The sequence below is a fragment of the Oncorhynchus mykiss genome, chromosome 8 (assembly GCF_013265735.2).
Source record: "Oncorhynchus mykiss isolate Arlee chromosome 8, USDA_OmykA_1.1, whole genome shotgun sequence".
Classification (NCBI taxonomy): domain Eukaryota; kingdom Metazoa; phylum Chordata; class Actinopteri; order Salmoniformes; family Salmonidae; genus Oncorhynchus; species Oncorhynchus mykiss.
Genome location: NC_048572.1, coordinates 28,124,247 through 28,146,752, shown reverse-complemented (window position 1 = coordinate 28,146,752; position 22,506 = coordinate 28,124,247). Strand labels below are relative to the sequence as shown.

Genomic DNA, 22,506 nt, shown 5'->3' with positions numbered 1-22,506 from the left:
TCAGATGAAACCAAAATATAACTTTTTGGTAAAAACTCAACTCGTTGTGTTTGGAGGACAAAGAATGCTGAGTTTTATCCAAAGAACACCATACCTACTGTGAAGCATGGGGGTGGAAACATCATGCTTTGGGGCTGTTTTTCTGCAAAGGGACCAAGACGACTGATCCGTGTAAAGGAAAGAATGAATGGGGCCATGTATCGTGAGATTTTGAGTGAAAACCTCCTTCCATCAGCAAGGACATTGAAGATGAAACGTGGCTGGGTCTTTCAGCATGACAATGATCCCAAACACACCACCCGGGCAGCGAAGGAGTGGCTTCGTAAGAAGCATTTCAAGGTCCTGGAGTGGCCTAGCCAGGCTCCAGATCTCAACCCCATAGAACATCTTTGGAAGGAGTTGAAAGTCCGTGTTACTCAGCAACAGCCCCAAAACATCACTGCTCTAGAGGAGATCTGCATGGAGGAATGGGCCAAAATACCAGCAACAGTGTGTGGAAACATTGTGAAGACTTACAGAAAACGTTTGACCTCTGTCATTGCCAACAAAGGGTATATAACAAAGTATTGAGAAACTTTTGTTATTGACCAAATACTTATTTTCCACCGTAATTTGCAAATAAATTCATTAAAAATCCTACAATGTGATTTTCTGGATTTTTTTCCTTCTCATTTTGTCTGTCATAGTTGAAGTGTACCTATGATGCAAATTACAGGCCTCATCTTTTTAAGTGGGAGAACTTGCACAATTGGTGGCTGACTAAATACTTTTTTGCCCCACTGTATGTGTCGAACTGCTTTGCTTTATTCTTGGCCAGGTCGCAGTTGTAAATGAGAACTTGTTCTTAACTTGCCTACCTGGCTAAATAAAGGTGAATATATATATATATATAGATATATATATATATCTCTGAACACTATCCATTTTGGATTTCTATTTGCCATATATTTTTCAACTCGGCTGTGATGCTTCATAAAAGTACTGAACCTTTCTATTCTCATAGCATCTATAGATTGTAAATTTTAAGATCAACATTTTTGCTAAAAATAATTATATTATTGATCGATTAACTATGACTTTTCAAATCACCCGGTATTGCTATCTGCTGTGTTAGTTCTAGTTAAATGTTGCAATTCTTCAGTCATTCCTGGACCTGTGACCAAAAAAGAGCTACATATGGACACTACCAAAATAAATGATCTAATGACTCTGCCTCCTCTCAGCAAAATCTGCAGAGCTGGGAAGATTGTCTCCCGCATATACAGTTGAAGTTGAAGTAAGTTTACATACACCTTAGCCAAATACATTTAAACTCAGTTTTTTCACAATTCCTGACATTTAATCCTAGTAAAAAAATCTCGTCTTAGGTCAGTTAGGAACACCACTTTATTTTAAGAATGTGAAATGTCAGAATAATAGTAGAGATAATGATTTATTTCAGCTTTTATTTATTTCATCACATTCCTAGTGGGTCAGAAGTTTACATACACTCAGTTAGTATTTGGTACCATTGCCTTTGAATTGTTTAACTTTTCAAACGTTTCGGGTAGCCTTCCACAAGCTTCCCACAATAAGTTGGGTGAATTTTGGCCCATTCATCCTGACAGAGCTGGTGTAACTGAGTCAGGTTTGCCTCCTTGAGTGCACACACTTTTTCAGTTCTGCCCACTAATGTTCTATAGGATGGAGGTCAGGGCTTTGTGATGGCCACTCCAAAACCTTGACTTTGCTGTCCTTAAGCCATTTTGCCACATCTTTGGAAGTATGCTTGGGGTCATTGTCCAATTGGAAGACCCATTTGCGACCAAGCTTTAACTTCCTGATGTCTTGAGGTTGCTTCAATATATCCACATAATTTTCCTTCCTCATGAAGCCATCTATTTTGTGATGTGCACCAGTCCCTCCTGCAGTAAAGCACCCCCACAACATGATGCTGCCACCCCCGTGCTTCATGGTTGGGATGTTGTTCTTTGGTTTGCAAGCCTCCCCCTTTTTCCTCCAAACATAACGATGGTCATTATGGCAACAGTTCTATTTTTGTCTCATCAGACCAGAGGAAAGTACGATCACTGAGTTTGAAGGTAGGCCTTGAAATACATCCACAGGTGCACCTCCAATTGACTCAAATGATGTCAAATAGCCTAGCAGAAGCTTCTAAAGCCATTATATAATTTTCTGGAATTTTCCAAGCTGTTTAAAGGCACAGTCAATTTAGTGTATGTAAACTTCTGACCCACTGGAATTGTGATACAGTGAAATAATCTGTCGGAAAAATTACTTGTCATGCACAAAGTAGATGTCCTAACTGACTTGTCAAACTATAGTTTGTTAACAAGAAATTTGTGGAGTGGTTGAAAAACGAGTTTTAATGACTCCAACCTAAGTGTATGTAAACTTCCAACTTCAACTGTATGTACTGTCCCGCAAAATTGCTAAACATAGCAAGCCATTCGCTGAGGGCGAATTCATTGAATTATTTTTTATTGACTCTGCAGCAATACTTTGCCCCGACAAGAAAGAGCTGTTTGAACATGTTTCCTTGTCAAGACGAACCGTGACACGGCATGTAGAGGACATCGCAGAGAATATGGAATAACAGTTGAAACAGAAGGTAAAGGATTTCTCCTTGGTCCTCGATGATAGCAGTGATGCACATGACACGGCGCAGTTGTTGATATTCTTATGAGGCATAACCCCAGACTCTGAAATTACAGAGGAGCTTGCTTCAGTGCAGCCAATGAAGAGCACAACAACAGGGAAATATTTATTGGAGGAGGTTAATAAATGTGTGGCAAAGCTGGGACTGAGTTTTGAAAAGTTATCTAGTGTGACCACTGACTGGTGCCCAAATTTGACAGGAAAAAACGCCTTTTGAAAAGGACACAAGATCAAGTAGCTGAGCTGAATGATACAGTCACTAAAGTGGTAAACTTCATAAGAGCAAAATCTTTAAACCACAGGCAGTTTGTCTTACTGTTGGAAGTGACAGAGTTGGGTCATGCAGTTCTCCCCTACCACACAAACGTAAGATGGCTGAGTTTGGGGAAGGTGTTATTAAAAGGGTGTGGGACCTGAAGTCGGAGATTGCTGAGTTTTTGCAAATGAAAGGAAAATATGTGGATTTCCCTCAACTGCAAGATAAAGAATGGTTCAAATTTTGCCTTCACCGTGGACATCATGACCCTCATGAATGAACTGAATTCCAAACTACAAGGGAAGTGCCTTTTTGCACATCAGATGTACAGCCTTGTCAAAGCCTTCAAGGGAAAATCAATCCTCCTGACACGCCAAGTAGAAGCCAACAATCTCACCCACCGTCTGACACCTCCCTATCAGATGACCAGTGGGAGAAGTATATATCGCTGCTGCATGCTTTGAACGGTGAGTTTTCTCATCGTTTTGAGGAAAATGACATGCTGTTGGTTTCCTCTCCTTTCACCATCAATGTGGATAACGCTCCCACTGACCTGTAACTTGAGCTTATCTTCAGTCTGATGCAGTGATTGGAGAACTACTCAAAACAATGTCACTGATGAGGTTCTATGCATCTCTCGATGAACAGGAGTCATGTTTAGAAGATGTTTATACTGTTTGGGTCAACCTATGTATGAGAACAGACATTTTCAGTGATGAATATAACAAGTCAGATCATCTCTCACTGACTCTCACCTCTTAGCAATCCTGCGCATAGCGACTTCAGAAACTATACCTGACTTCACTGCTCTAGTCAATGCCCATCAGAGACTTCACTCCTCACACTGATTGAGAAGTTTAAATGTAATGTTGAGCTCTCTCTTTCTTGTGTTTTTGTGCATACCCGTTATTAACAAGAGTTCTGTCCATGGGGCTGAATGTACAGGGTACTTTTCCGTCCGTGTAGTTCATTGCATGTTTAATAATTAAACTACCTACCAAAAGGAGAACATGGATGTGGTTTATTTCTGTCAACACAGTCATACACATTATGTATAATCCTGTAATATAATTCTGGCCCACGATGGCAACAATATATTCTAATGCTGCCCTCCATGGAAAATAATTGCCCAGGCCTGGTCTATAGCATAGTTTTGTCATTTTGAATAGACCACATCTAGCCTACTTTTTAATTCCAGTAGGCCTTATTCAGTAAAATGCTTGTATGTATGTATGTGTGTGTGTGTTATCTCACAAATCGAGCCTACTATAGTGAACAAAAATATAAACGCAACATGCAACAACGATTTTACTGAATTACAGTTCATATAAGGAAATCAGTCAATTTAAATAAAGTCATTAGGCCCTAATCTGTGAATTTGACTGGGCAGGGGTGCAGCGATGGGTGGGCCTGGGAGAGCATAGGCCCACCCACTTGGCAGCCAGGCCCACCCACTGGGGAGTCAGGCCCTGACAATCAGAATGAGTTTTTCCACACACAAGCGATTTATTACAGACAGAAATACTCCTCAGTTTCATCAACCGTCCAAGTCGCTGGTCTCAGACAATCCTGCAGGTGAAAAAGACGAATGTGGATGTCCTGGGCTGGCATGGTTAGACGTCGTTTGCGGTTGTGAGGCCGGTTGGATGTACTGCCAAATTCTCTTAAATGACCTTGGAGGCAGCTTATGGTAGAGAAATTCACATTAAATTTTCTGGCAATAGCTCTGGTGGACATTCCTGCAGTAAGCATGCCAATTGCATGCTCCCTAAAAACTTGAGACATCTGTGGCGTTGTGACAAAACTACACATTTTAGAGTGGCCTTTTATTGTCCCCAGCACAAGGTGCACCTGTGTAACGATCACGCTGTTTAATCAGCTTCTTGATATGCCACACCTGTCAGGGGGATGTATTATCTTGGCAAAGGAGAAATGTTCACTAGCTCGTTTTTGTGCGTATGGAAAAATTCTGGGATCTTTTATTTCAGTTCATGAAAAATGGGACCAGCGTGATTCTCGTATGAGTTTGTGAATAAACAAGCACACTTACCGGTGCACTGGAGAAAAGATACGTGATTTTGAAAAAGTTTGCCTATCATGCAATTATCTGCACGCATTGGTGTGTGCATAGAGTGGGTTCGGTTTTTATACCTTAGCACAGGGTTCCCCAACTGGTGGCCCACAGTTGATTTGATTTGTCCCCCTGTGCATTGAGAGGGTCATAAAAGACGGCAGCAAATAAGCAAGGTTTGAAATTGTTTTAGTCAAATGTTATATCTGTTTGGGTTTCTTGCGGTCAATTTCCAATCTACAAATTATTTGTAATTATATTCCGGCCCCCTGACCATCCATCCGCTCAAGTAAAAATCAGCCCGCTGCTGAATCTAGTTGGTGCCACCATGCAGGAATTGTCACACACCAGTGTGTCCACTATTGCTCCAGGGATTATGCACAGAGACTATTGCTCCAGGGATTATGCACAGAGACTAAGACACACTATTGCTGTGTTTACACAGGCAGCCCAATTCTGATATTTTTTCCATTAATTGGTCTTTTGACCAATCACATCAGATCTTTTCACATCAGATCTTTTTCAGATCTGATTGGACAACATACAAATTAGTGAAAAAAAGATCCAAATTGGGATGCCCGTCTAAATTGAGCCTATTTGCGGCAAGATGTGTGAAGCGTTTACGCTGTTATTTTCAGTAAGGAAAACTGGAAGCATCTACTTAATTGAAGTCTGTTTACCCCAAAACCATTATACAATTTGATATGACCACAGGGAAAAATATATATTTTGACTGTATGCTACTACTAAATAATCCTTCACAGAAGGTTTGATTGAATGGAGCCCTTAGACTTATTAGCCTAATTAGAGAAATTCCATGAAGTCTCTGGTGTAAGAGAAGTGGGAGATTCTCCCCGCTATAGCTACGGCTGCCTGAGACACCACCTGTCCATGGGCGTCCTATGGGAAAGGCTATAGAGAGCTGGTCTGAGTCCCAAATGGCACCCTATTCCCTACATAGTGCACTACTTTTTTTTTACCAGGGTCCACAGGGCTCTTGTCAAAAATAGTGCACTATATAAGGAGTAGTGTGCCATTTGGAGCACAGCTCTGGAGCCTGCAAGATACAAAGCTGTGGCCAGTAATGCGTAACAACAGACTGCTGCCTGGAGAGAGTGAAGCTTCAGCAGGGTCACAAGTCAGATTCGCTGCAGTGCTTGGCATCTCTCCCCAACTGGCCCTCTCCCTCTGTACTGTCAGGAATTGACCTAACTAAAGCAGTAGAGAATTAGATTTACTTTATCACTGATAGTAAAGGCTGTGCAGTGCATGAAAAATGCAGCTATATTGGAGAACATTGGAAGTTGAATGCTTCTTATAAAACAACAGTACTTTTATTTAGCCCTCCACCCTCCCCAGCTCACCCCATTCATAAGTCTGCCTTTACCATAGGCCTAAATTATATCACAGTATCATAACAGTAGTTTAGAACAGAATAATGGGCAGGGCTCGGCATTAACCCTTGTCCGCGTCTCTAGCCAAGTAAAAAAGTCTGACAAGCAGAATATCAAATAATTACTCCGAATTGGATCAGAGTGTCCTCTGGAAGCTGTATTGCTGTTCTCCTAATTTCTGTAGAGCGCATCATAGTATAATTGTATGGCACTGATAGGCAGGAGCGGTCTTTCAAATCATTCGCAGTTGCGAGATATGATTTGGAGATCAAATCACAGAGCTGCATTTATGTTGTTGATATTCCTTGCAAATTAGTGAGTTATTTGCAAAGTTATAGCTGATTTCTTCTCAGCAAACAGGGTTCGTACGGTCATGAAAATCCGTCAAAAGGCATGATGTATGCAAAAAATATATATATATCCATAATGTGATAAATTGCCTGAATTGATGCGATAACGATAAATATAATGATACGTTTCTATCATTAATGTGCACCAGTTTTTTAAAAATTATCCTATAAAATACCACTACTAGTTTGATCGTTGTAGCCATTAATTGTCCTATAATTTCATTTTTCTTAAAATTCTCTAGTATAGGCTGCTTACCATAATGAACAATATCATTAAAATGCCTGCAATAAGTGTCCTTTATGGTCGGTGTCAATCATTTTTGTTTCATCGTCCCAGCTCTCATGTGTGCATCACCTGTGTGTATTATCTATCCTGATGCCCAGTCACTTTACTCATGTATATATCTACCTCAAATACCTTGTACTTCTGCACATTGATCTGGTACTGGTACTCTTTGTACAGTTGAAGTCGGAAGTTTACATACACTTAGGTTGGAGTCATTAAAACTTGTTTTTCAACCACTCCACAAATGTCTTGTTAACAAACTATAGTTTTGGCAAGTCGGTTAGGACATCTACTTTGTGCATGACACAAGTCATTTTTCCAACAATTGTTTACAGACAGATTATTTCACTTATAATTCACTGCGTCACAATTCCAGTGGGAATACACTAAGTTGACTGTGCCTTTAAACAGCTTGGAAAATTCCAGAAAATTATATCATGGCTTTAGAAGCTTCTGATAGGCTAATTGACATAATTTGAGACAATTTGAGGTGGACCTGTGGATGTATTTCAAGGCCTACCTTCAAACTCAGTGCCTCTTTGCTTGACATCATGGGAAAATCAAAAGTAATCAGCTAAGACCTCAGAAAAAAATTGTAGACTTCACCCAACTTATTGTGGGAAGCTTGTGGAAGGCTACCCGAAACGTTTGACCCAAGTTAAACAATTTAAAGGCAATGCTACCAAATACTAATTGAGTGTATGTAAACGTCTGACCCACTGGGATTGTGATGAAAGAAATAAAAGCTGAAATAATTAATGCTCTCTACTATTATGCTGACAACTTTTCACGCCCTGACCATAGAGAACTTTTTATTCTCTATGTTGGTTAGGTCGGGTTGTGACTAGGGTGGGTCATCTTGGTGATTTATATTTCTATGTTGGCCTGGTATGGTTCCCAATCAGAGGCAGCTGTTTATCGTTGTCTCTGATTGGGGATCATATTTAGGCAGCCATTCCCCTTTGTTTTGTGGGATCTTGACTATGGATAGTTGTTAGCACTATTGTTAGCTTCACGTTTCTTTTTGAGGTCTATTGTTTGGGTTTTGCTGTGAGTTTCACTTAGAAATAAAAAGATGTGGAACCCAGATCACGCTGCGCTTTGGTCCAGTTATTATGACGATCGTGACACATTTCACATTCTTAAAATAAAGTGGTGATCCTAACTGACCTAAGACAGGGAATTTTTACTTGTCAGGAATTGCGAAAAACTGAGTTTTTAAATGTATTTGGCTATGTAAACTTCCGACTTCAACTGTATATAGCTCCATTCTTGTGTATTTTATTCCTCTTGTGTTACTGTTTTATGTTTTAAATCTGTATTGTTGGGAAGGGCAGTAAAGTTTACACGCGTTGTATTCAACGCATGTGACAAATATATATTTTCTTCCCTCACAGAGTGTGTGCCAGTGCGAGTGAGCCCAAGGGGAGAGAGAGAAACATAAACCTAACTAGATAGCCAATTTAACACATATTGTGTAGCCTGGCTAGTTATCTCGGTATTTAGCTACGCATGTATTAATATCATTGTCATGTCCGATGTCCTAAAAACGTTCCACCGGCACTCTTGAATAACCCCAAATTGCCGACATGCAGCTGATGAATGGGTCGTTTCACTGTAAAACTGTAGATTGCACAGTAAAATACCAATCATGTGTTTTACAGAATTAATGCTGTGGATTGTATTGCATTATGGGTAAAATGCAGAAAAATACTGTTATTAACTGTAATTGGAAGCCTCCCTTAAATTACTTTAACATACTGGATTTATTTACAGTAATAGCTTATGCCTACTGTAGATTCAAATTTTCAGTTTCAGGGGCCAGGGTCAGGTGAGACGCATGAAGCTCAGACAATCACTCTGGGTGATTTTAAGCGTACCTGGTAAATTATACCATAAATTCCAATGAAACGTTGGTTTAACAATATACACATTTCTGTAAAGAAGTACTGTATTTCAAATGGTTCTGTAATTCCACCCTACAGAATACAGTACCCAACAATATTTTTGGAGTGCCAAAACCTTGTGACAACTAGTGGGTGCATAGTATTGTTGTTTCTGTCTCATTAACATATTTTGAGGCGTGCCTTGTAGAGGCTACATTTGTTGCACCTGTGAGTGAGAGTGCTCTTCCAATTGAACTGATATGTGGTAGTAATGTCCAACCAATTACATTTGTATAAAGGACATATTGGCGTGGAAGCAAGCCTCAAATGTTTAATGGCTAAGTAATTGCAATGTCCTTCGTCTGTTTTGCCCTGTAGTCTCTGGAAGCCTTTTTAAGGCCTCTAAAAGTGCAAGTTATAATAAAATCCTTAAATCTGTCACGTTTAATCTAGAGAGAAGTTTGTTGTTTTGAATGTGTATTGGAAGGTTTTTAGTAGCTAGCTAACTTTTGAGTTTGGATCCCGTGACGCAGTTGGCATCAGTTGCTGGGACTGCTACTCTATGTCCAGTGATCCTGCCGACCAAGGCCAAGTCTGAGGAGCTATTTGGCGTAGCAGCTAGCCTAGCTGCTAGCTAGCTGCCTATCAAGCTTGCAGGGTTTTCTTGAGGGCTTGAACGCAGCCCGCGACGCAGTTAGCCATTTGTGGCTGGGACCGCGGATTGTCTCGGGTTTGTGGCTGTCTAGGTCCCTGTTGTTCATTGTTGTTTTCAATCTTCCCTGTGATCTCCCTTTTTCTGGAACTTCGAGAAGTAATAGCGTAATTTACATTGCTGGCTACCATGGCAAAGACCAAATCCGGCGGGAGTACCGTTGAGGACAGTGGTGTCTCTATTAAACTAACAGAGTTCTACAAGCAGTTGTTACATCAACAAGAAAATAGCTTCAAGTGTTTGTCCAAATACTGGTGGATTCAACTAATAAAAGAATGGACCTGACCAGAGAGATCCAGGACCTGAAGAACAGTTTGTAGTTCTCCCAGAGTCAGCTCGATGAGTTGAAACAGGAGAACGGCAAGATGACAGCAATATGTAGGTCATTAAGAGAGGACATCAGTTCTGTTTGTGAATCCATGATAAAAATGATGGAGAAATCTCGAGGGACAATCAAGGCACATGGTTGTGGACGGAATTGAAGAATCTCCACATGAGACCTGGACGGAGTCTGAGGACAAAGTGAGGGAAAGGATCTTGAAGAAATTGAAGATGGACCACAGGAAGATTGAGGTGGAGCGCACCCACAGGACTGGAAAACCAACGACAGGCCCAGGCCGATTACTGTTCAAGTTCCTGAGTTTCAAGGACAAGGTAGCTGTTCTGGAAAGAGCCAAGGACTTGAGAGGAACTTATCTTCCTCAACAAGAACTATCCTGAAGCTGTGCGCCAGAAGAGGAAAGAACTTATCCCAGCCATGAAAACTGCCAGAGCTCATGGGGACAGGCCTATTGTCCACACTCCCTCCCAGAAGCCTGGAAGGGATGAGAGAACCAAGCCTATGTGTTCGTAGCTTCAACCCCACAGCGCGCACACACACACACACCTATTGATTAATGGACTGCTGAATGTTTGTTTTTTCTCTTGCTTTGTTTGCTCTTTTCCATATTATGTCTATCTTTGATAATCTCCCCATGAAAGGGGAAAATAGCCCATATGAATATATGTAGCCTTAGAAATAAGGTTAATGAAATCAACAACTTGCTAACGTCAGATAAAATTAATATATTAGCCATTTTGAGACTCACTTAGATAATTAATTTGATTATACAGCAGTAGCAATAGAAGTGTATAACATCTATAGAAGAGACATAAATTCTTAAGGGGAGGTGTTGCAGTATATATTCAGAGCCATATCCCTGTAATGCTTAGAGAAGATCTTATGTCAAGTGTTATTGAAGTATTGTGGTTGCAGGTTCACTTGACACATCTAAAGCCTTTTCTTTTGGGATGTTGCTGTAGGCCACCAAGTGCTAACAGTCCGTGTCTAAATAATATGTGTGAAATGCTTGATCGTGTATGTGATGTAAATAGAGTGGTCTACTTTCTTGGGGACCTGAAAATTGACTGTTTTTCATCAAGCTGTCCACTCAGAGGAAACTTCTCACTGTAACCAGTGCCTGTAATCTGGTTCAGGTTATTAATCAAACACTACAGGAACAAGATCATCCACATGTATCAATCACATTTTTACTAATACTGTATCCGTATTCATTGGATGCAGTGATCAAAATATAGTGTCTATATCCAGGAATGCCTAAGTTCCAAATGCTGGGCCTAAAATAGTGTAGGAGATCATACAAAATATTTTGCTGTGCCTCTTATGTGGAGGATGTAAAAAATGTGTTGGTCAGATATGATTAATAAGGAGCATCCAGACGCGGCCCTTGATGAATTTATGAAATTGCTTCTTCCAATTATTGATAAACATGCACCTGTTAAGAAACTGACTGTTAGAACTGTTAAGGCTCCATGGATTGATGAGGAATTGAATAACTGTATGGTTGAAAGAGAGTGGCTAATACGTTTTGGCTACACTTCTGACTGGCTGACTTGCTGCAAATTTGAGAAATGATGCGACTAAACTCAACAGAAAAAAAGAAGAAACTATATTATGAACCCAAGATCAATATTATAAAGAAACACTTGAGTTCTTTAAATGAAATTATGGGAAGAAAGACTAATTCAAATTTATCTGTCATTGAATCAGATGGCTTATTCATCACAAAACCATTTGATGTTGCCAATTATTTGAATGATTGCTTCATTGACATAGTTGGCAAACTTATGCAGGAAATGCCAACAATGAACAGTGAGCCATCGTATTCATGCATTAAAAAAAATAATGAAAGAAAAGCATTGCACGTTAGAATTGTATAAAGTCAGTGTGGGAGAGGTGGAAAAATTATCATTCAATAATGACGAACCTCCTGGCATTGACAACTTGTATGGAAAGCTACTGAGGGTGTTAGCTGACCCTATAGCCACTCCTATCTGTCATATCTTTAATCTGAGCCTAGAGGAAAGTCTTTGTCCTGAAGTCTGGAGGGAAGCCAAAATAATTCCGCTACCCAAGAGTGTTAAAGCAGCCTTTACTGGATCTAACAGCAGATCTATCAGCTTGCTGCCAGCTCTTAGCAAACAGCATTAAACTGGCAGCAGAGTTGCCAGCCAATTACTGTAATTGTATAATTTCTTATTGTAAAACATCATACAACATCCCTGCTGTAAAGCAACATTACAGTATTTACCTGGCAACTCTGCTGCCAGTATAATGCTGTACATTTACAGGGAAAAGTTTTATAGTGTTAATAAACCAATTGCTCATACTCCTATTGTAAGACCGCCTCTCAGGTGCTCAATATTGGGAGTTGAGAAGTAAGTCTGCCAAAATGACATGAACAATTTTGAATGTCAATGTAAAAACAAATTGGCAAATAACTCCCATGCTGTCAACGGATCTTCCCTGAAACCTGCATATTTTAGCCTTACAAGTTTATAGATAAGCATGTCTTGGTTTTCTTGAATGAGGAAATTATTTTATGTATTTGGTTGTAATTGTAAATGATGAAATATTTTATAGGCTTAAAAGTGTGGCCAACCATCCACCAGGCGGACCATAATGGAACAGTGCATAATTCTTGTTCAAGTGGCTAAAAAGTTAATGTCAAGACCTGAATGGTATATCCTCCCTATATGCAAAAAACAACCTTAGAGTCCCAGCTACGCTAGTAAACACAAAACTAGTAGATAATCTGTCTACAATAGCGTTTGTCACTTTACAATGATTTATTGCATATGGCCCTTGTACTTCTGCTTCATTGCTAATTTACCTTGGTTTGTTAACTGTTACTAACAACTCTTGGAGGGAACGCAATCTCCTACTACACTCAACTCCCGTGGAGTGAAAGAGGTATGTGATTGTAGGCGCGGGTAAGGATGACCGAGGCAGAGAATTTCACCATTAACAGGGATTTTATTTCCTTAACACAGTAAATGTGGGGAAAAGGGGCTGGACAGAACCAAAGCAAAGAAAGTAAAAGTTAGAGTCCTCTCTCCTACCTACCCACTACTTACCTATTCTTAACACCACCTGGCGCGCTAACCAAAATACAGGGGGTGTCCGCAAACACATACCACAACAACTTTACCAAACCAACACAGCCAATACAAAGAAGCTCTCCCTCTTTTTGACAAAGGAACACTGGCTTTTATCCAGCTGGAGAAGGAATTGGTATTTGAAAACAGCTGTTTCTCCTGACGAGAGGGAGGGTTCAGAGCTCCAATCATCGATGGGGCCGACCAATCAGCTGCTTAGAATCCAGGAAGCCGTTTCCTGAAATACACACATACATACCCAAAACATAGAAACTGGGGAACGTAACATTAACAATAGATGGAATGCAATTTACTCCACTGGGGTAATAACTTTTTGACCCTCGCAACCTCTGCAGATGAGCTTTGTGCCTCTTATCTGCCTCATGCTCTTTCTCTCTCTCTCTCACTCTTTCTCCCTCTCTCTCTCTGCTCTTTTTTCCCTGCTGGAGGATTAGGCGATGCCTAGGCATGAAAGGAATAGTCATGCTTTTTATCCCTGCCCAAGAGTTTAGAGAAGAATGGATTTGCCTGGTCACTAGAACTGCGTCAACAAACGTGTATGGTTGACATCAAGGATGGCACAGTGAGCGCATTGTTGCCTTTTAGTGCACAGCTTCCTCTTCATCACATTCAGACAGCGCTTTGAAAAGTGATAGCCCCCAAGAGTTAGCTCGAGCCTGTGAGGCAGCAATAGACTGACACGAAGAGAGCGCGCAATCTCACGCTAACCTCAGCCAGACCTGAGGTGTCAATCTCACAACACACACACACACACACACAGCATGTCATAAAAGGGCCTAGCCGTTCAACCTCCCCTCTCCGTGTCATGTGCATTCCAATCAGCTTTTAGCACTTATGCTCAATATGGACAGCTATTGGAAAATGGCGCCGGAGGAGATGGCTGCCGTTTTACGGTCTCCTAACCAATTGTGCAATGTGGTTTTTTTTCGCAATATTTGTAAATTTATTTTGTACATAATGTTTCTGCAACCGTATCTGACGGAAGAAAAGAGCTTCTAGATATCAGGACAGCGATCACTCACCTCGGATTAGACTGAGATTTTTTCAACAACAACAGCAAGCAGGACTCACACGATATTCTCCAAACACCCCACAGGGCAGACATCCCAATTATTCTACAAGTCCGCCTTCAAATGTCTTTTTTCTGTTGTTTTATTTCTTTACTTACTTACCTACACACACACACACACCTTTTTCTTTCGCACTATTGGTTAGAGCCTGTAAGTAAGCATTTCACTGTAAGGTTTGCACCTGTTGTATTCGACACACGTGACAAAATAAACTTTGATTTTATTTGAACTAATGGCCAGGAAACAACAGGGGTTGTGTCCAACTTTTTAACTCCAACTATCCATTCCTCAGTCTCAGTTCCTTAATATGAAGCCTTGGGAAGTCGGGGTTAACGATAGGTCTGTAAAGTACATCAAAGTGCCATAGTTCTAACAGATCCTGCGAGAAATCAACTGTTTATCGATTCCCAAAAAGTGGACTCAAGTATCCTAAACTTTGGTGTGTTGACTGTAACAGGACTGCTACACTGCAAGTGTAACTTGTATAGAGTGTGAGACGATCCCATTCATTTCTATTAAACTTGGGCGTATGGCTCATGGCTCTGTGAGAGGCTTGCGCTGCTCAGTGTAAAATATTGCTCAGGTTTCATTTTCAAGAATTCAATGCACGCGGCTCACGCCGAGTACACTTGATCAAGTGGCGCTTAAGCTCTTCTCACTCCGGAGAAAGTGACATGTCCGCTGGAAGTCAGTTGTCAGTTTGATTACATGGTTTTGTCATATGGAGACATGTCAGTATTGTTGATGATTTTAAGAAATAGGTGTGTATGATAATGTCATATGGGTGCCTATGCTGTTGCTAATAGGCTACGTGCCTTTTAACCAAAGGCTCGATGCTGTAGCCAAATTACTTGAGACACTAGCCTATTTAGGCAGTCTTCCATCTTTCACATCCACCTAAAGCGACACTGATCTGGTTTATCCAAAGTTTGGCTTTTATCTGAAGTTGTTTAATCTTCCTTCTCTGGGATTGGGTTTCTTTTGGATATCTGGACCCACTCCTGTTCATACGTGATGGACAAGTTGTTGACCTGGTTTTTGTTTCAATTCCACTGGGTCAAATTAGGAGCCTGTCCTTGGGCTGTAGCACTTTGTTGCTTTATTGGTCTTCCATTTTACAGTCTTTCCCCCTTCTGTTAAAATAGCTGCAAGAATATTCACCCAGGGCAGGGCCCGAAGCCTACCTCCATTTGTCAAATGTAACCCAAGTCCGCCTTGTATCGCTCATTCAGCAGTCAAGCCTAATTACAAATGTGCGTGTGTCTTTTTACTTTCTGAAGGGCTTCCAGGTGTATCGTTATAGGGCCCCAGAGCACACCGAAGAGATCAAAGCGCAGCCCTACGGGCGTCAGCTCCTGTTACCCCATGCGCTCAGCTCCTGCCCTTTAATTGATTAAGTCATTCTCATGCCGACACCCCACCCCAGATCGCGTATGGTACCGCAAAGTGCTATCCTGCCTCCACCTTTTGAAACACTACATAAACAGCACTAAATCTCCAGGCTCTGGACAATACAGTCCCCACAATCAACAACCTCAACAGCCGCTACCACATTTCTCTCTGTCCCAAATGTCACCCTATTCCCTATATAGTGCACTACTTTTTACCAGGGCGCATAAGCGTGCCAACCCAAGACGCATCCACTATTTCATATTGCTAGTGTAGCTCGGAGCCGGGACAGCCGGCAAGGCTGTTCCCTGTTCCCACCTCGTTATTAACTACCCCTCTGCCAACAAGGCCACTCGACGAAAGTCTATTCTTGAAGGTAATGAATACTTGTCTAGAGTATATTATTTAGAGCGACACAGCAAAGGAGAGAGGCTGACGCACATAGAGAGGAAATCTCCTGGGGTTAGCTGGTGAAAATATATTTCTGCTCCCCAGGGGGGAAACAGACAGATGGGGTTTGGGCAAAAGTAGTGTTGGGGAAAGTAACCAATATCCCCTGTAAGGCTTCAATGACTTGCAAGTTGCATTCTTTGCAAGGTATAGAGATGGTTAGGGCCATGGTCAACTAACCACGTAGCTTTGCAGACTTATTGGCTCAGTCGTCTCTTTAGGAACCTGCTGGCATAAACTAACATGAATTGGGGTGTGTATGTGTGTATGCGTGTATATGTGCATGCAGTGTTTTCCCTAAGCGTCGGTCAAATAGCCACTTACAGACTAATTTTCTGCAAAAAAAATTCAAAATTCACACACTCTTTTTAAATATTGGTGCAGCCTGAGTGTCATAGATTATTAACCGAGCACAAAAATGCTAACCTCTGTTATTGTAATGGTGAGAGGTTAGCATGTTTTGGGGGTATGATATTTTTGCATCTGTAATTTTCTCACTCATCATTATTCATGATTAATTCAGGACTATCTGTAATCATGGTAGCATCCACATGAATGTAGATGTGTTTAGAAACATATTATATTCTTATTTACAATAAAGGTGACTCCAAAATGACACAATACATTATTTACCATTCATTTCTATTGGGCACAAAATCATCTGAAATACAACCAAAACAAACATCAAATGCATCCAACAAGCAGAGTCACAAGCTTGATGTAATGATTGCATGCTCGGAATATGGGACAAAATACTAAACCTTTTGATTACTTTAATACAAATATAAGTGAATTTATTCCAATACTTTTGGTCACCTAAAATGGGGGGGACTATGTACAGAAAGTGCTGTAATTTCTAAACGGTTCACCCGATATGGATGATAATATCTTCAAATTAAAGCTGACAGTCTGCACTTTAACACCATAGTCATTGTATAATTTCAAATCCAAAGTGCTGGAGTACAGAGACGAAAAAAGTCATAGAAAATGGTCACAATCCCAATACTTTTGGAGTTCATCCTAGACTAGAGGAAAACCTGCTTCAGTCTGCTTTACACATAACACTGGGAGAGGAATTTACCTTTCAGCATAACCTGTAACACAAGGCCAAATCTACACTAGTTGGTTAAAAAAAAAAGACAGTTAATGTTCCTGAGTGGCCAAGTTACAGTTTTGACACAAATCTTCTTGAAAATCTATGGCAAGACTGTCTAGACATGATCCCCAACACCTTGACAGAGCTTGAATAGTTTTGAAAAGAATAATGGGCAAATATTGCACAATTCAGGTGTGCAGAGACTTGCCTAATGAAACTTTAAGCTGCAATCGTTGCCAAAGGTGTTTCTAAGATATATTGACTCAGGGGAGAATACTAATCTAATCGAGGTATATTTGTGTTTTATTTTTCATATATTTAAAAAAGATATATAATTTTTCTTCCACTTTGTCATTACAGAGTAATTTGTGTAGATCAATGACGAAAATATATGTTAAATTCATTCAATACCACTTTGTAAAATGTGAAATCCAAGGTGGGTGAATACTTATGGTACCCATTGTTGGTTATTTAGTTTGCTTGTCAGCAAGAACAGTAGTTTTTTTTTCAGTTATTCGTTTAGGACATCTACTTTGTGCATGACACAAGTGATTTTTCCAACAATTGTTTACAGACAGATTATTTCACTTATAATTCACTGTATCACAAATCCAGTGGGTCAGAAGTTTACATACACAAAGTTGACTGTGCCTTTAAACAGCTTGGAAAAGTCCAGTAAATGATCTCATGGCTTTAGAAGCTTCTGATAGGCTAATTGACATCATTTGAGTCAATTGGAGGTGTACCTGTGGATGTATTTCAAGGCCTAACTACAAACTCAGTGCCTCTTTGCTTCTAAGTGCAATGCATTTCGCCAGGATTTTCACGTCGCAACATTGAAGTGTTAGAGGCCTCCAGTTTTTTAAATGGACTGGATCTTTATTCCTATCACCTGTGTCCTGTTTTAGTAGTAATGAAATCAGACCTTGTTGAGTACTTGAAAGTCTACCATTTGTATAAGAGTAATTAAATCTTTGAGTACATCAAAAAAGGTCTGATATACTTCTACTGGTATGCCGTCAAGCCCTGGTGTTTTTCCAGACTGAAAATATTTTATTCCCTCAAATTTCCCTTTTCTGTAAGTTGGCGTTCACACAGGTCTTTCTGTAAATTTGTTAATTTTACATTATTACTTGGAAGGAAATCCTTATCGTTAACATCATTCAGTGGAAATGGAGGAGACTGGGAAGAAAACATGCTTAAAATATTTTGCTTCCTGGGTAACTCCATTTGTAATGACTTTCTGTAAATTCTTTTTGGTAGAATTTCTATGTTGAAGATTCAATTTTCACAATTTTCCATCCAATTCGCTTTATTTTTGTAATACATTACACTTGATTATTTTTGAATAAGTACCTCCAATTTGTTTTCCCTCTAACCTATTTTGTGCCTCTATAGTACCGTTTCCATCACCATCTGCCTGCGCTGTAGCTTCCTCTATTTCCTTTATTTTTCTAATCTCTCTTGACCTAAACTGCTTTTGTTTTAATGATGAGTATTGTATTGAATGCCCTTTAAAAGTACATTTGAAAGTGTCCCATACAATAAGGGATCTTCTGTACCTATGTTGTACACAAAAAAAGTAATTTATGAATTTCTTTGTCTTAGTTAAGAACAAATTGTCATCCAATAGGCTTTGATTAAATGTCCAATATCCCCGTCCACGTGGAAATTCTATAAGAGTTATATGGAGGCCAATTAGATGGTGGTGCGATTGCATTCGATCTCCTATTAATACTTGTTTAACTTTTGATGCCAGCAAGAACGAGACCAGGAAGTAATGAAGACGGCTAGCTTGATTAAGCCTCCATGTATATCTCACTAGGTCAGGGTTTTTCAACCTCCATATATCCACTAGTTTTAATGTATCCATGATCTTTGTGATCTCCTTAAGTGCTTGAGGGTGATAGTTTGTAGAGTGATTTCCATTGAGGTACTTAAAATCGTATTATAATCTCCCACCATAATAATAGATTCTTCCATTGCTTGTGAGCTCAATAGATTATTATATATAGTTTCGAACAAGTGTGGATCATCCTAATTTGGCCCATATAGATTAATTAGCCAAATCTGTTTTTGGTCCAATAGCATATTTAAAATAATTCACCTTCCTTGCGGATCAGTTTGCACAGTTTGCACTATCGGATCAAAATGTGTATTAATTAGTATAATCACTCGTTTTGAGTTTCTTTGCCCATGACAAAAATATATTTTTCCCTCTGTCCTTTTTCCTCCCAACCTCATCTATATTTGTAGAATGAGTTTCCTGTAAACAATATATATATTCTTTCTCTTTTAGCCATGTAAAAATGTATAGTATTTTTTTGATCTGCAAAGCCATTACAATTATAACTTGCTTTACTAATTTTCCCACTTACCATAATGATACCCAAGTTCAATTAAACTAAAATAAGTCCAACCTTGTTTTAAGTCCACATAGTCCATGGTTCCATACGGCATGAATATAAAAAAAATTATTATTATTTTAAATAATTTTTTTATTGTTCATGCCAAAAAAATACAAATAAAATGTTTTTGTAAAAAACAAATGAATCCATATTTGTACAGTGTAATGCGGTGCAAATATGTATCGTGGACTACTTCAACAGGAGGTAGCTATCACTCACAGCCAAGTTGTAATCTACTAGTCCTTGAACATTTGGTTGTTTACCTATACGGTAATTTATCCACCACTAGACAAACATTATTCTTCTCTGCTCAGAGCCCTTTGAAAGTGGGGTACAGGGCACGTCGTATCTCCACTATTTCATGAGGAAATTGTTAATTAATAGAGAATGGGGTGTTCTTCAAATCCCTACCCTGTTGTAACAAGGCACTTTTCATTTTGTAGTGGGTTAGCATAGCTACGATCGGGCGGGGCCTTCCCTCTCCTCTGCCACTGAAACGGTGAGCTCTTTGAAAATCAATTGTTTCCACCTGTTCGTCCGTCATCTTGAGATTACGTTTCCTGAACACTGATTTTTTTCCTCTGTTGACTGATATTTTTCGTCCTCCTTTATTCCCATTATAACAATATTATTTTTCATACTTCTGCACTTTAGATCAAGTAATTCGGATTTCATTGTTTTATTATAATACTGTAGCCTCTCTGTGGTGTCTTTAAGGGAGTTCATGGTAGTTTTCAATATCTTATTTTCCGCTCGTATTTCTTCCATTTTATTACTGTAATAAATTCCTGTTTTTAAGGCCTCAACCTCCCCCAGTAGCCCAAGCAATAATAAGCAATCTTCTGGAGACATAGTTAGAAAAACTTCCCCCTCCAATGTTAAATTAGGAATTTTAGATGCTGCTTTCCTCCTGTCTCGCTCACAGAACTCGGCGAAACATAGTCAGACTCTGCTGTTTTTTTTGCAGGAAGGTTGTCCTTCGCATTAGGAACGTGCTGGCTTCACTACAACATGTTAGCTTCTGTGTTATCTGAGACAATTGGCTAGTTACTTTTGCCCCGTGTTACTTTCGTCCCGGTTCTCCCCGAGCTAACAGGATCAATGAGCTTGAAATCGATCAGCTCACTGGTGGTGTGTGAGATGAATCCAATCTCTTGTAGCCTCATGGTCTCATTAGCCTGATCCAAGATCTATATTTCTAGTGGATAGACACTATGGTTAATCAGAAAATAGCCTAATTAGTGGGAAGAAAACATCTAAACAACAATGCTATCACATCAAAGCAACTCTGCAACTTCACCTATTGACTTTGAAGAACATTTGAACATTTAAAGCAAATATACGGTGCCTAGTGAGTCTACACACCCCTTGCACTGTTCTTCACATTTGTGCTGCCTTAAAAGTAAGTCTAAAACAAGATTAAATTAGATTTTCTTTCTACAGATCTACACAACCGACCCCACATCTTCAAAGTGAAATAAAATTATAGAACATTTTTCTAAATGTATCACAAGTGCATCTTGTTATGGGTATGTTTGTCATTGGCAAAGACTACGGAGTGTTTTAGAATAAAAAAATTAACTAAATAGAGCTAAGCACAGGCAAATACCAGAGGAAAACCTGGTTCAGTCGGCTTTCCAACAGACACTGGGAGACAAATTCACCTTTCAGCAGGACAATAACCTAAAACACAAGGCCAAATCTACACTGGAATTGCTTACCAAGACCATATTGAATATTCCTGAGTGGGCTAGTTACAGTTTTGACTTAAATCAGCTTGCAAATTTATGGCAAGACTTGAAAATGGCTTTCTAGCAATGATCAACAACCAACTTGACAGAGCTTGAAGAATTAAAAAATAATAATAATAATAATGTGCAAATATTGTACATTTCAGGTGTTCAAAGCTCTTAGAGACTTACTCAGAAAGACTCACAGCTGTAATCGCAGCCGAAGGTGATTCTATGTCATTTTCAATACATTTGCACAAATTTCTAAAATCAACTATTCACAATGTTATTATGAGGAATTGTGTGTAAATGGATGAGAATATATATTTTTAAAATCCATTTTGAATTCAGGCTGTAACAACACAGTGTGGAATAAATCAAGGGGTATGAATACTTACTGAAGGCATTGTTTTTGTCAAAATTGCTCAAGCTCAGTAAATGCGGTTGGGAATCATTGATGAACAACAATATTCAAAGCTTGTGTCTAATCATCAAGCACATTTAAGTCAGGACAGGGACTGGACCACACAGGAACACTAAACACCTTGGTGTGTCTTTGGCATTAGCATTTGTGTCATTGTCCCGCTGAAAAATAAAACTCTACGTATGATATAAATGGTCAGCAGTGTGTCGCTTTGGTGGTGCCATCTTCCACACCTAACAAAAGAGTCCCAAGTTTAGCTCTGATTGAGAAAAATAAACAAAGCTAATAATATATAATAAAATAATACTAACATAAACTAATACCTTATCAATACAATTGTTTTCTAGGTGGACAGCATCAAAGCTAGGGTTGCAAATCCAGAAAGTTCCCAGGTTTCCCAAAAAGTTACCGGAACTTGTGGAAAGTGGACGGAATGTTGCAACCCTAATTTAAGCTTTTTTTATTGATTACTATTAGAATTGTAGTTCACTTCCTGTATTGACTGGACATGAAATGAATTGACTGCAAATCAAATAAAATTGTATTCATCACGTGCCCAATACAACAGGTGTAGAGCTTACAGTGTAATGCTTACTTACAAGCTCTTTCCCAACGATGCAGCGTTAGATAAGGAAAAAAAACACGAGAAATAAAACACAAGAATGAAGCTATATACAATGATTACCAATACCATATACGTAGATATGAACTTGTTTATTTAATTCTTATTTTACCTGCTAATTTGACTGAGAACAAATTCTAATTTAAAGCAACAACCGGGGGAATAGTTACAGGGTAGATTAATGAGACAATTGGATGCTGGGGATGATTAGGTGGCCATGAGGGCCAGATCAGGAATTTAACCCG

At 39.5% G+C, this 22,506-nt stretch overlaps 1 protein-coding gene across 4 annotated transcripts in view; it reads left to right on the top strand.

Annotated features, from left to right (window-relative positions):
* ppp4r4 (protein phosphatase 4, regulatory subunit 4) overlaps window positions 1–22,506 on the top strand; it is a 127,516-nt gene that overhangs the window by 30,922 nt on the left and 74,088 nt on the right. The gene's annotated exons all lie outside the window — the stretch shown is intronic.